Consider the following 13078-nt stretch of genomic DNA (forward strand, 5'->3'; position numbering starts at 1 on the left):
AGGCCTGTGTTCTAGCCAGTCTCTCACCCAGGCAATACCTCTGTACAACCCCCTGAGACATTCTCAATTCTCTCCCCAAGCCAAGTAAATCCTGTTCTGCTCAGAGATGCCTGGGATGCCACTTCACACTGTGTCCCTGAGGTGTCAGGCAAACTCTAGCACCTGACACCTCTGCCACTCACCTGGTGCCCCATAGATCAACCATAGCCCTGGTTCTGCTCCTCTCTCTAGAGTGCGAAAGAAGCCAAGTTAGCAACCCTATGGGAGCTATGGGGCTGGAGAACCAACAGAGAAAAAATAGGTGCTCAGCACCCACTGGCAGCCAACTCCCCCCCACTACTACAGGCCTTGCTGACAAGCTTCTCCTCTTCCTCTTCAGCACCTCCCACTTGCCAGTGATCAGCTGTTCAGTGGGGTTCAGGAGACGCTGGGTGGGGTGAGGGAGGAACAGGGATGGGAAGAGGTAGGATAGGAAGAGGAATGGTGCAATCTGGGAAGAGATGGGACAAGGGTGGGGGATTGGGGGAAGGGGTGGAGTGGGGGCAGGGCCTGGGGAGGAAAGGGGGGATTTGTCCCAGACCCAGGATCCCTCTGGACCAACATTTCACCACTCCATATGTGTCTCTTCTGTCTCCCAGCTCCCTCACCCCACCCCATTTCCCCTGCAGCCCAGGCTGGGTCTCTACCTACCCCTTCTCCTCTCTTCCTGACCCCAAAATCCCCTGCCCCTACAGGTCTATGGGGCTGAGTCTCTCCCTCCCCCCATCCCTTCCCCCAATATCTCCCTGCCCCAGGCTGTGATGTGCTATGACGTATGCTGCGGCCAGGGCTGGCTCCAGGGTTTTTGCCACCCCAAGCAGCGGGGAAAAAAAAACAACCCACGATCGTAATCGGCGGCAGCTCCACTGTGCCGCCTTTTTCTTCAGCGGCAATTCGGTGGCAGGTCCTTCCCTCCGAGAGGGACAGAGGGACCTGCCGCAGAATTGCTGCCGAAGAGCCAGACGTGCCGCCCCTTCCCCTTAGCCGCCCCAAGCACCTGCTTGCTGAGCTGGTGCCTGGAGCCGGCCCTGGCTGGGGCTGTGACGTGCACTGGGGCTGTGACCTGCTGTGACCTGCTCACTCCCCAAGGGCAACTCACTCACTTGAAACCAGCAGGACAGAAGGGGTCACGTGTCCATGGGCGGGGTTATGCAGATGAGCAGTGTCTGGCGGCAGTAGGGAGAGCAGCGAGAGGAACCAAAGGAGCCGGACAGAGAGAATTATCTGTGTGTGGACAGAATCCGGTGTGGGGAGTTCGTGTGCGGAGTGCCTGCACCAGAGTCACTTCGGGGAAGTGATTGCCATTGAGCTACGTAGTGACAAAAGGTGTGTGAATGGGGTGTGGTGCCTGGCTGGGAGCAGCTACTGGTGATAAGAATAGTGGTGGGAGCAAGAAGTCCTGTCCTAGCAGGGGGATGTATACGCTGAGAGGGTGTTTTGTGGGTGCAAGTAGGTTTCTTGTAATGACAATGGGTGTCTGTAACTAGAACCCTCCTAATCCCACTAGTTTTCTCTGTGTTGGGGGGGCAGATTCTGTGATGTCACAGCACCTAGGGGAGGTGTTTGAATCATAACTCCAAAGTGGGAGAACAAGTCCCCCCACTTGTGCTCAGTTTCCACTAGGGGGCTGGGCTGGGCTATCTCTAGGGAGGGAAGCACAGGGAAAAACAGTCTCCCCTATGGATCCCAGTCCCCCTGCTCTAGACCCCCTCCACTTCCGGAGCCAAGGATAGAACCCAGGGGTCCTGGTGCCCAGCCCCCTCCCTGCTCTGACCCCTAAACTCCACTGCCCTCCCAGGGTGGTACAGGGGTCACTGGGTCTGTGTCCCAGCTCTGCTAAGGGCCTTGACTGATTTTCCCAAACTGCTTCCTTCTGAATCTAGCCAATGAAGTGGGGATTCACCCACAAAAGCTCATGCTCCAGTACGTCTGTTGGTCTATAAGTTGCCACAGGACTCTTTGCTGCTTTTACAGATCCAGCACATCTGCCCCCCCCCCCCGCCCGATCACTGCCCATCCCCGTGTGGGGGCACCAGCACTGTGCCGGGTCGTGATGGGAAATTGTCCAAGCTGGCCCAGGGGAGACGTGTGTGTCCCTGCTGCCCTCTGCTGGTGGGGCTGAGCCCTGCTCTCTGTGTGTGTGTGTATCTGTGACACTGTTTGTATCAGTGTGTTGCTGGGCTAACCACTAGGAAATGGCTTTGCAGGATTTTGTATTCTGCAGCAAGTGACACACACACGCGCAAAGGGACTCACACAATCCCAAGAACTCTCACACACAACACACCCAGAGGGACATGCTAGCCCAACCCCCAAAGAGACAACAATCACACCCCCAGCCACACTCACAATCACTCCCCCACACATACCATAACATTCACAATTGTGCTCAGAGATGCAACTGCACTCAGTTCACTCCCACTGCTCCAAATACAAGGTCCTCCTGCCCCACACAGCATGTGCCAAGGCCTGTTGAACTCTCTGCCACTGGACAGCTAACAATGAGAATGACCCCCTCATGCTGGATCATCTTCTTGGCCCCCCACTCCCTCTCGGGGCACGCTGTGTGGCGTGGTTGGGAATTGTGCAATGGCCCAGCACCAGGCAACGCAGAACAGACACCACACGCCTTGCCCCGCCTCATCTGAGCTGCTCTCTAGGTGCATTGGAGCCCAACACCCCACAGCTTGGCACTCCTGCCCCACAGGGGGTGAGCTGCAGCCCCCGCCACACTCCACAGAGGGGAGAAGGGTCAGGCCAGACAGCCCTTGTAAGATGAAATCACCACCGGGGTCGACGGTATGGGGGCTGTGACATACGCAGAATGGTTGTCATGCCAGCAGAGGGCAGCAGAGCATACACACACACACACACACACACACACACACATACACACACACACACACACACACACAATTGCAAACATATGCATGAATCCAGCCACATACACACACAATTGCTAATATACACAAACACCCGCACAAATCCAGACAACATCAACACTAGCCTGGGACCAGGGGAGTAGAGCAGGCTGGGGCCAGATCAGTCCACTTCTTGCAGGAAGTAGCCAGCACCCCGTCCCCCACAGAGGCCTGGGACAAGCCCCCCTGTCATAAACAGATAGTTAAGGTTAATGCCTCTTTTACCTGTAAAGGGTTAAGAAGCTCAGTAAACCTGGCTGACACCTGACCAGAGGACCAATAAAGGGACAAGATACTTTCAGATCTTGGTGGGGGGGAAGTCTTTTGTTTGTGCTCTTTGTTTTGGGGGTTGTTCGCTCTTGGGACTAAGAGGGACCAGACGTCCATCCAGGCTCTCCAAATATTTCTGAATCAGTCTCTCATGTTTCAAACTTGCAAGTAACAGCCAGGCAAGGCGTGTTAGTCTTATTTTTGTTTGCTCAACTTGTAAATGTTCCTTTTTACTGAGAGAATTTTACCTCTATTTGCTGTAACTTTGAACCTAAGGCTAGAGGGGGTTCCTCTGGGCTATATGAATCTGATTACCCTGTAAAGTATTTTCCATCCTGATTTTACAGAGATGATTTTTACCTTTCTTTCTTTAATTAAAAGCTTTCTTTTTAAGAATCTGAATGATTTTTCCTTGTTTTAAGATCCAAGGGGATTGGATCTGGCCTCACCAGGAATTGGTGGGGGAAAGGTGGAGGGATGGTTAAATTCTCCTTGTGTTAATATCCAAGGGGTTGGATCAGTGTTCACCAGGAACTTGGTGAAAAAGCCTCTCAAGGCTGCCCAGGGAGGGGAAGGTTTTGCGGGGACAGGAAGTGTTCCAGACACTAAAATTTCTGGATGGTGGCAGAGTTACCAGATCTAAGCTAGTAATTAAGCTTAGAAGTGTCCATGCAGGTCCCCACATCTGTACCCTAAAGTTCAGAGTGGGAAAGGAACCTTGACACCCTGTCTGCTTCCCCCCTCCCCAGGCCTGGGGCCCGAGCCTGCTCTGCTCCCCTGGCTCCCAAGTTTGGAGGGAGGGGGGAACTGCCCCACAGCACTCGCCGGCAGCATGGCTGGGAGCCACAGGAGTGGACCAGGCTGGGGCTGGGTCACTCCACTTACCATGCAGTGAGTGCAGGCGCGGGGGGTGCAAGGCTGGGGTGGAGCAGGGGCGGGGACCATGGGGAAGAGCCGGGAAGCCCCCTGTGCAGGAGCTCCCCATCCCAGCTCAACTCTGCTCCACCTTCTCCCTTGAGCATGCCAGCGCCGCTCCATTTCTCTCACCTCCCAGGCTTGCGGTGCCAATCAGCTGTTTAGTGAGGAAAGCCTGGGAGGGGAGGAGAATTAGAGTGGGGGCAGCGTGCTCAGGGGATAAGACGGAGCAGAGGTGAGCTGGGAAAGGGAGCGGTTCACCTGCACGCCCCACCCCATTACTTGCTGCAGGCAGCCCTCCCCCTGCACCCCTTCCAGCCCCCTGCCCCAGCTCACCTCCACTCCACTGGCTCTCCTGAGTGCACTTTTTGGTTCCCCCAACCACTTGGCACCCTAGGCTGCTGACTAGTTCGCCTAGTGGTTGCACCGGCCCTGGCCACTGCCTATCAGCAGGATTCCTCCTCCTCCTCCTCCTCAGTGAGACTAAATCTCCGCACCTAGACAGATGGTCTGTCCGCTGCACCACAATCCCCCATGCCTGAGCCTTCCTGCCAAAGCCCTGCACCCGGCTCCAGAGAATTAAGTCTCACGCCTCACTGGGAACTCGACTTCTTGTGCCCAGAGTCTCGGCCCCCCTCAGTAGCTAAGCTGAGAAACACAGTGTCTGCAAAAGCAGCAAAGAGTCGTGTGGCACCTTATAGACTAACAGCATTGTTAGTATTGGAGCATGAGCTTTCGTGGGTGAATCCCCACTTCGTCGGTTGTGACAGTGTCTGCCTTTTCCAAAGCAGTGCTTGGAGGCCCTTTTTCTATGTGGCCTAATGGATAAGGTGTCTGACTTCGGGTCAGGGGACTGAGGGTTCAAGTCCCTTTGTGGTTGTCCTTGTACAGTTTTACCGTTGTGCTGAAAGTCCTGCTCCCTTCAGGGCTGGAACCTCTTCTGGGCTGCTCAGGCCAATGCTCTGGCTGTAGCTAGAGCCTGGGAAGGAGTTGGGGGATGGGCGTCACAAAGGCTGGGGCAGGAGCCCCAGGTGCTTCCAGTCTAGCCTTTGGCCTTCCTGACTTGCCAAAGAAAATGGGCGGCTGCCCAGGCCAGTGTGTAGAGCAGTTTCCCTCTTCCAAATGTGCACCAGTCCCTGTGCTTGAGGGGGTCGCTACATAGCGCTTTGGGAGCCTGGGTGTTTCTCTGCTTCTCGCCAGCTGGGAAAAGCCTCTTGGGGTAAAATCTCCTGCCCCACTGCAAAAGTGAGCACCTTGAGTGGGAACGGTAAGAGGCCCCACCAGGGGGGCTGGCCCTGCTTTCCTACCATCTTGTGACATTGGCCACAGAGCATCTGCAGGTGGCCTTCAGTGGGTGTTTGGCATGGCAGGGAGCAGGCTGGCTGAGTGTTTTTGTGCCTGTCTGAAGGCCACATATAGGCATGGTCCTGCCCTCCTCTTGCCCTGACCTCGGTTGTTCTGTGGCTTTTAAGCCTTCCCTTGGAGTTGTCAGCACCCGCTGCCTCTGCTCTAAGTGCCCAGAGGAGGAGAGGTGTGCTGGGCTCCAGCCTGGGAAGCCTGGCCCTGGCCCTCCTTCCTTTAAATGCTATGAGGGCAAGAAGAAGAGCTGCAGCTACAGGGACCAAAGTTGTGGACATCAGGTGAAGCAGCAAGATACCCAACAATCAGGTCAACCCGCAGGAATCTCTAGCCAGACTGTTAAGTTCTAGGACCCCACCCTGTAGCAGCCAGTTGGACCAAAGATCAATGGGCATCAGTGATCCAGGAGGAAGAGAAAAAAAAACATCATTCTAGTTCAGCCAGCAAGAAGATAAACAAGCATGTTGAGCTCTAAGGTTTTACAGCAAACCAACATATCTCCCAGAGGTCCTACTGAGACTTGAACTCTGATTCCAGGATTCAAAACCCTGAACGCTGCCCATTACACCATGGAACCTGCTGCTCTTTTAGTTTCTAGACCTCTATGACTCATGACTGGCTGGCTTCCACTCTGCACTTATTGCTTCCCACCAGCGGCTTCCTCTCGCGGGATTCTCTCTCCTCCTCCAGCGACTGTGGTCCTGCACGATCAGATCGGTAGGGTCCTGCCCCAAGTCCTAGCATCCCCGCTTTGTCTCCATTCCTTGCAGTCCGCAAAAATGTCAGGAGAGGCTGCCCCTCCCTTCACTTGGTGGTCCCGCTCATATCGGCCAGCTGCAGACTCATCTCCTGGAACTCGGCCAGCTGTCGCTTGATCTGGTCATACAGTCACACACTGACTGGCTCCGCAGCCTGGATGGACTTCTGGAAATCCCACAGGTGACACTGCAGGACTTGGCACCATTGGTTTCTTTAATGTTGTGGTGTTTGCCCGACCACCAGAACAAAGCCTCCAACTCCTCCCTCCCGCCTCACCGACTCCTACCAATCCCTCTGGTTCTCATAGAATTCTCTGATGCTTTCCCATTCTGCCAACACCGCCAGGCCTCGCCCCCCTGCTCCTTTATCTTGCAAGCTCTGGATGTTCAGCTTCCAATATTCTCTGCTATAGGTCAGGGAACTGCCCACATTGAGCACATGGTGAGAGCTGTGTGATCCAAACAGTCCATTAGCACCACCATGCCCTGGGCTGTGAACATGCTCTTTCACGTAAATCTGGACAATGCAACTCCTGGCCTGTCCCCACAGAAAGGTGTATCCCCTCTGCGGCTAGTGTGAACTCGGGTCAGAGGAATAGGAGGCTACCACCCGCCCTCCACTGTTCAACTATGGAGAAACACGTCTTCTAAGCCAACCTCACTACAGACCTGCGCCAGGTAGTGCTCATCATAGAAGTTTCCTCTGATGGTCAGGAAAACAGGACCGACAGTCCTCAGGCCAGCTGCAACAACTGAAATCCCGGCCCAACACCAAACACCGTGTGGTCCAGAAGAAGGGAGCCAGTTCCTTCCATAGAACTTTCCTTTCATGCCTTAACTAGGGGACCATAAACACTAATATAACAGTAACCAGTGTCACAGAGCACAAAATCAACCAGTAATGCCCTCTAGAACCTTCTGTACTTGTACTGTGAATGTGAAGAACAAGACTCCAACCTCATCCTTCTTCCCTGGCCAGGAGGACCAGAGAGATGAGCCCTTCCTCCTATCACCCTCTGCCTATTGAGCTATTCTAGAGTTGTTAATGTGCATTTCCTGAACACCCACCATGTCCAAGTCCAGCTGCTCCAAGGCACTGAACATTAAGCACCTCCTCCTGGACCCCCAAATCCCTGCCATCTTCCACATTGGCCACTTTTACAGATGCCCCATCCCTGGTACTGCCATTGCTCAGTTGCATAGAGGAGTTTTCATCCCTGCCCAGCAGCCCTCTGGCACCATTCCTGAGGGCCACCCTGCATCACTCACTTCCTGCCATGTTGGGAAAGACAGCTCCCATCCTTAAAGGTCAGGTGGGCCAACTAGGGGCAGAAGCCCATTCTATGTTTTCCTACTGCAGAGCACAAGATCAGGAACTCATCTGGGCTGCAAGTACTGCTGTGCTACTAGAAAACATGCTGTTACTGCACAAAGAGGAATGAAAGGGCCTGCTAAAGCCTGAGATTGAACCAGGGACCTTTAGATCTTCAGTCTAATGCTCCCCTAACTGAGCTACTTTGGGATCTGTCAGGAATATTTTTGCAGCCGTTGCACACAAAAAGGACGTCATTGTGAGCCGCCTATGAAGACAAAACTCACTTTGACCTGGCTTGCTCAGCTTGACTTGCTGCCTCACCCAGTTCCTGCCTGAGTTCCCAGGTTGACCTGGTGGCAGAAGGGGACTGGGGGCAAGTGGTGAGGGGGAGGAGTTGAGCTGGACCCTGAGCTAGACTAGATCCTGGCGGTGAGAGTCTGGCCACCACTTGCTGCCCCACCCTGTTGTCCTGGCTTCCCTCACTGGACATCATTTTGGGAAGGAAATGGGGCTTCTGCCTCTCCTCCCCGATTTTCACACCGCAGAGGAGTGCGAACAGGAAAACGAATGGCTGCTCCACACCCCTACCTGAGAAACCCGATGCCCTTAGCTGTGGTGAGTAAGAAGTGGCTGTTGGCTGACACGGCCTGTCCCCGGGAGCTGGAACAGCAGCTGCCACCTCCCCCTCAGCTCCAGGCTGTGGGAAATGCTCATTGCCTGGCTGCATGGGTGGATAATGCTCCGTGCTCTGGAGAGCGTCTGTATTGCTCTGTCAACCCCCTGTCTTCCTTGAGCCAGTCTGGTAAGGTCCCAAGTGCCCCTTTCAGCCTGGCAGCTGAGAGTCTGTGCAGACATCAACCCCCCTGCCAACCCCAGAGCCAGCAGCAGCAGCAGCCCCCTCAGCACCACAGGGGCACTCAATGCACTTCCTGTGGGGAAATGGCTCCTTGGCATCCAGTTCCTAGAGTGAGAGCCAGGAGAGAGTAGTGTCTGGCTCACCGGGGGGAAAGAAGAGACCTGATGAGTGCAGATCTTCCTCTGTCTCCCCTGCAATGCTGGTCAGTTTTATTGTCACTGTGATAGTCAGTGCTTCCCTTCAGGGCCAGCCCTAGAGGGGTAGGGGGTCCGGGACAAATCCCCCCTTTCCTCTCCAGGTCCTGCCCCCACTCCACCCCTTCCCCCAGCGTCACCTGTGGGATTTCCACAAGGACATCCAGGCTGGGGAGCCAGTCAGCGTGTGACTGTACGACCGGATCAAGCGACAGCTGGCCGAGTTCCAGGAGATGAGGCTGCAGTGGTTGATTTGAGCGGGAGCACAGAGTGAAGGGAGGGGCGGCCTCCCCTGACATTTTTGGGAACTGCGGGGAATGGAGAAAAAGCAGAGGGATGCTGGGACTCAGGGCAGGACCCCACGGATCTGATAGTGCATGACCACAGTTGCTGGAGGAGGAGAGAGAGTCCCGCGAGAGGAAGCCGCTGGTGGGAAGCAGTAAGTGCAGAGTGCAAACCAGCCACTCGAGAGTCACAGGAGTCTAGAAAGTAAACTAGCAGCAGGCCCCGTGTTGTAATGGGCAGCACTTAGGACTCTGAATCCTGTAATCTGCATTCAAAACTCAGTGGGACCTCTGCAAGTATGTTGGTTTGCTGCAAAGCCCTGGAGCTCAGTGTGCTTGGTCCCTCTCTCATGATGAACTAGAGTGAGATTTTTCTACCTCATGCTGGGTGACAGATGTCCACTGGAGACAGGTCTTTGGTCAGGCCGGTTCAATGGGCCAGCTGCTATAGGTTGGGGTCCTAGAACTTAAGTCTGGCTAGAGAGTCCTGTGGGTTGACCATATGGTTGTTTCTCACTGCTTCACCCGAGGTCTACAACTTTGGTTCCTGCAGCTGCCATGGTCTTCCTCTTGTGCACATGGCATTTAAAAGAAGGAGTGCCAGGGCCAAGTTTCATAGTCAGGGAAAGGCGGGGCGGGGAAGAGTCCCAGGCTACCCTAGCACCGCTCTGCTGGCCACCCTCTCTGCTCTGGGATGTCTTGTGGTCCCAACAGGAGCAGAACAGGCTCCCTAAAAGCAGGGCCACCCAAAGGATTCGGGGGCCTAAAGCAGGGGAGCGGATATAAAAAAGGCACCATTGGCTGTGGCGCTTGTACTCACTGGGCGGCATCCGAGTCTTCAGTGGCAGCAGGTCCTTCGCTCGCTCTGCGTCTTTGGCAGCACTGAAGGACCCGCCACTGCCTGCCAATGCAAGAGCTCGTAAGGTGCTAATCTGGATAATGGTGGCTGGGTGGCAGGCAGGGCTGGAAAGCCAGTAGAGTGCACAGTGGAAGCATGCTGGGCCCATAACCGGGAGGTCAATGGATCAAAGCCACCCTCCGCTATGCGTGCACTTGCTTCTTCTTCTGGGCCTTCAAGCGAGGTGGTGACCAGCAGAGCACCAAGAGCCGGGGCCATGAGGCAAGAGGTGCCTGAGGCAAGGCCAGGGAGCTCCCTGGTACCTCTGGCTGCCTGGGCTGAAGGCAAGAGGCAGGCCTGGGCGTGGTGAGGGCCTCCTGTCCCACAATGAGGCCGCACTGGTCCTCTTTTCCCACCCACACCGGCAGGCGGCTGCTGCGGGAGAACACGAGGGAGGCTCTCGGGACGCCTGGCAGTGCTGTGTGTGTGGCTGTCAGGGGAAAGAGCCGAGGTTCCCGACTCGACCTGCCATTGACTCGTGTGGCTCTGCGCACCGTCAGCCAGCGCGGGCAAGGCTGCGGACGTGACTCAGGCTTGGGCAGCATGGCTGCGCTTTCCTGACGAGGCATGAGGCACAGCGTACAGGGAAGTGGGAGGGAGGTGTCTTTGAGCCGGCATGTCTCGTCCGCTTCTCCCTTGCCGCTTGGGCAGAGGCTGGAAGGGAGCGAAACGATCCGGGCAGAAGGTTTTGCGCTCGACCTTGAGGATTAAGCTTGAGCCTCTGGCACGGCTGCCAGGAGATGGGTTTCTGAATGGCAAACAGCCCGCTCTTCAGGCCACCAGCTGAAAGCACTGAGGCAGCAAAACAGGACCTTCGAGGCTCCCAGCAGCTTTCAGGGAAGCAAGGAAGCAGCATGGCTTTTCTGCTGTCCCTGGGTGGGCTTGAATCATAATCCTTTCAGTTAACAGCCAAATGCACTGACCCATTGCACCACAGAGATAGGTAGAGGCCAGGCTGTATTGAGCACAAGCAGCTCAAGGTCCGGTATAGCACATGCATGCAGCGCTTAGACAAGAAACAGCAAGGAACTCGACTTGTATGGAGTGAAAGTTCTGTGGGAAGGAACCAAAAAGAGCATTGGGGCTGCGGTCTAGCGTTTGCATACACTTTCTTTGGCCTGTTTTCCTCTAAGAGTTAGCAGGGTGAATTTCTTAGTCACAGCTCAGTGGGTGAGTTTATGCAAATTCGAGACTCTGAGACTTGGAGCTGGGGTGCACAACTTTCAGGGTGCATGCACCACCTCAGCAACTAACCTTTGCTACCTCACTGCAGAACACGCCCCCCCCAGCAGCCTTTTACACATCAGGACCAAACCGTACCAGGACACAGGTGTAGCCACTTAAACCTAGGGCCCACAACTTCAGCACTAACAACAATTCAAAGACATTCAAACTTGCCTCTGTCTTTACATACCAGGGACAGCAGGAAGGAACTCAGCCAAGGTGAGACACCCCACAACACACATAAACAAACATCCATTCCTACCAGGTATGGGCGTTTCCTCTGATTTTTAGCCTGCTAACACAGCAGTGGGAGATTATCCTCTGGCTTTCCGCCCGGCTCCCTTCGCCATGTGCCTGGGCGTCAGCGGGACTGTCTCAGGAGAGCAATTCTGCCCCCTCACCTGCCGTCCCTGAGAAAAGACTCCTTTGAGCCCTGGGGCCCGGCAAGGGACTCCAATTTCCATAACCATGGTGCATTGCGTGCAGCGGAGCGAGTCACTGGTCAAGGTGCTGATTTTGCTTCCAGTGTCCCTGGTTCCAATGATCACACTCGAGATTTAAATTAGTTCAATTAAATTTTCTCTAAAAGCGAGAGGCTTAGTGGGCAGTCAGTGTAGTCACTCTGCCTGGAGCATATCGTGCATTTTCCCTGGCAGTGACTCTGCAGCAGTTTTTGGGTTTGTTTCAGATTTTATAAAATTTTTGTTTCCTCTATTTTCTTCCTTTTTTTTTTTCAAAGTTGAAGGGTTTCTTGGAGAGTGGTATTTGTGAGTTTTTACCCAGTTTTGTGAGGTTGTTATCTCTTGTTGTGAAAAGAAAGCAGAATTCTGGTTGGACTTTTGCTATTTTTGTTCTGGGAGTCAGTGGCTGTGATACAATCCTTATTGATGATGGCAGCAGAAGATCTCTCTCTTCTACAGCGATGCTGCAATTTTTTGTTGGGCCCTTTCTCCTCCCCTCTCTCCTTTCCAGCCAGGCAGGTAGGCTTGGTGGCCTGTAGAGGTGGGTCAAGCCAGGGTTTCTTTTGGCAGACACCTGGTTGAGAACTGGTGCTGTATGGTATCTCTCTTTAGTCATTTCTTGTCTAAACTGACCAGCCCTAATGTCTCATACTTTGGAAGCCTGCTATTTACCCCTTTTCATTGCAAAAACAGACTATTCCTATTCTTTCTTTCCTATCTGCTAACCAGTTACTGATCAATGAGCGGGCTAGAGCTGTCTGGAGTAGCTCGTGACTGTGAGTGGCAACCTCAGGGCAGCCTGTTAAGAAGCAGGGCACAACCCCCAAATCAGTTGTGTGCTCTAGACTTAGAATTCACCAAGTGTCAGATTCAGGATGACGTGCCTTTTATGACTTTTTAAACCAAACTTGCTATTTTTGCATAATTTAAGCATTCTGTGCAGAGGACTAGAAATGTTTTCATTAACCTGTATATTAGATCATTTTCACATTGGCTGGAATCAAAATGTTAAATCTGTTCTTATCACTTTAATAACAGATACTTCCTCTATCTCAGGACTAGCTATTACACTGATTTCTGGAATAGGGACATGGAGTAGCAGCTTCCTCCACCCAGTGCACACATTGCCCTGTTATTGTGGCACTGAACCTCTAGGAATGGTGGACCTCCCTATGGGGAGAATATCATGGCTGAAGAGCAGCAAAGAAAAGTGGTGGTGTCTGTGTTCCCGTTTGGTTTGTACTGAGTAAGGTTTTGAGTCATTTGTAAATTTTTGGTCAGTTATTAGTTACATCTTATTATTAGGCCTCTGAGTTGAAAGGCTGCTCTTGCAGATTTTACTTTCTCGTTGTTTGTGGGTCAGTTAAAGAGCTGCTTTCTTAGTCTATTCTGGGTCGGTTCTTAAACTGCTCTCCTTAGTATACCTTCCAGCATTAATTGCATGGTTTGGCTCGTTCTTTCCCTCGTCTCCCCACGGAAGAGAAATTTTCAATCCCTTTCCTGTTGGGAAAACGCCACCATTTTAATTTAGAGAACAGTCTCTGTAAATGTTGTGCCCCAACGAGGAGGAAAGTCGGGGCCCTT

At 53.6% G+C, this 13078-nt stretch overlaps 1 non-coding gene across 1 annotated transcript; it reads left to right on the plus strand.

Moving 5' to 3' along the window:
- The first annotated feature begins 12472 nt into the window (after positions 1-12472).
- Positions 12473-12665, plus strand: LOC115651756. Its single transcript, XR_004000426.1, has one exon. It is a non-coding gene; the product is annotated as a U2 spliceosomal RNA (small nuclear RNA).
- The last annotated feature ends 413 nt before the right edge of the window (positions 12666-13078 follow it).

This window comes from Gopherus evgoodei, chromosome 4 (genome assembly GCF_007399415.2).
Source record: "Gopherus evgoodei ecotype Sinaloan lineage chromosome 4, rGopEvg1_v1.p, whole genome shotgun sequence".
Taxonomy (NCBI): Eukaryota; Metazoa; Chordata; order Testudines; family Testudinidae; genus Gopherus; species Gopherus evgoodei.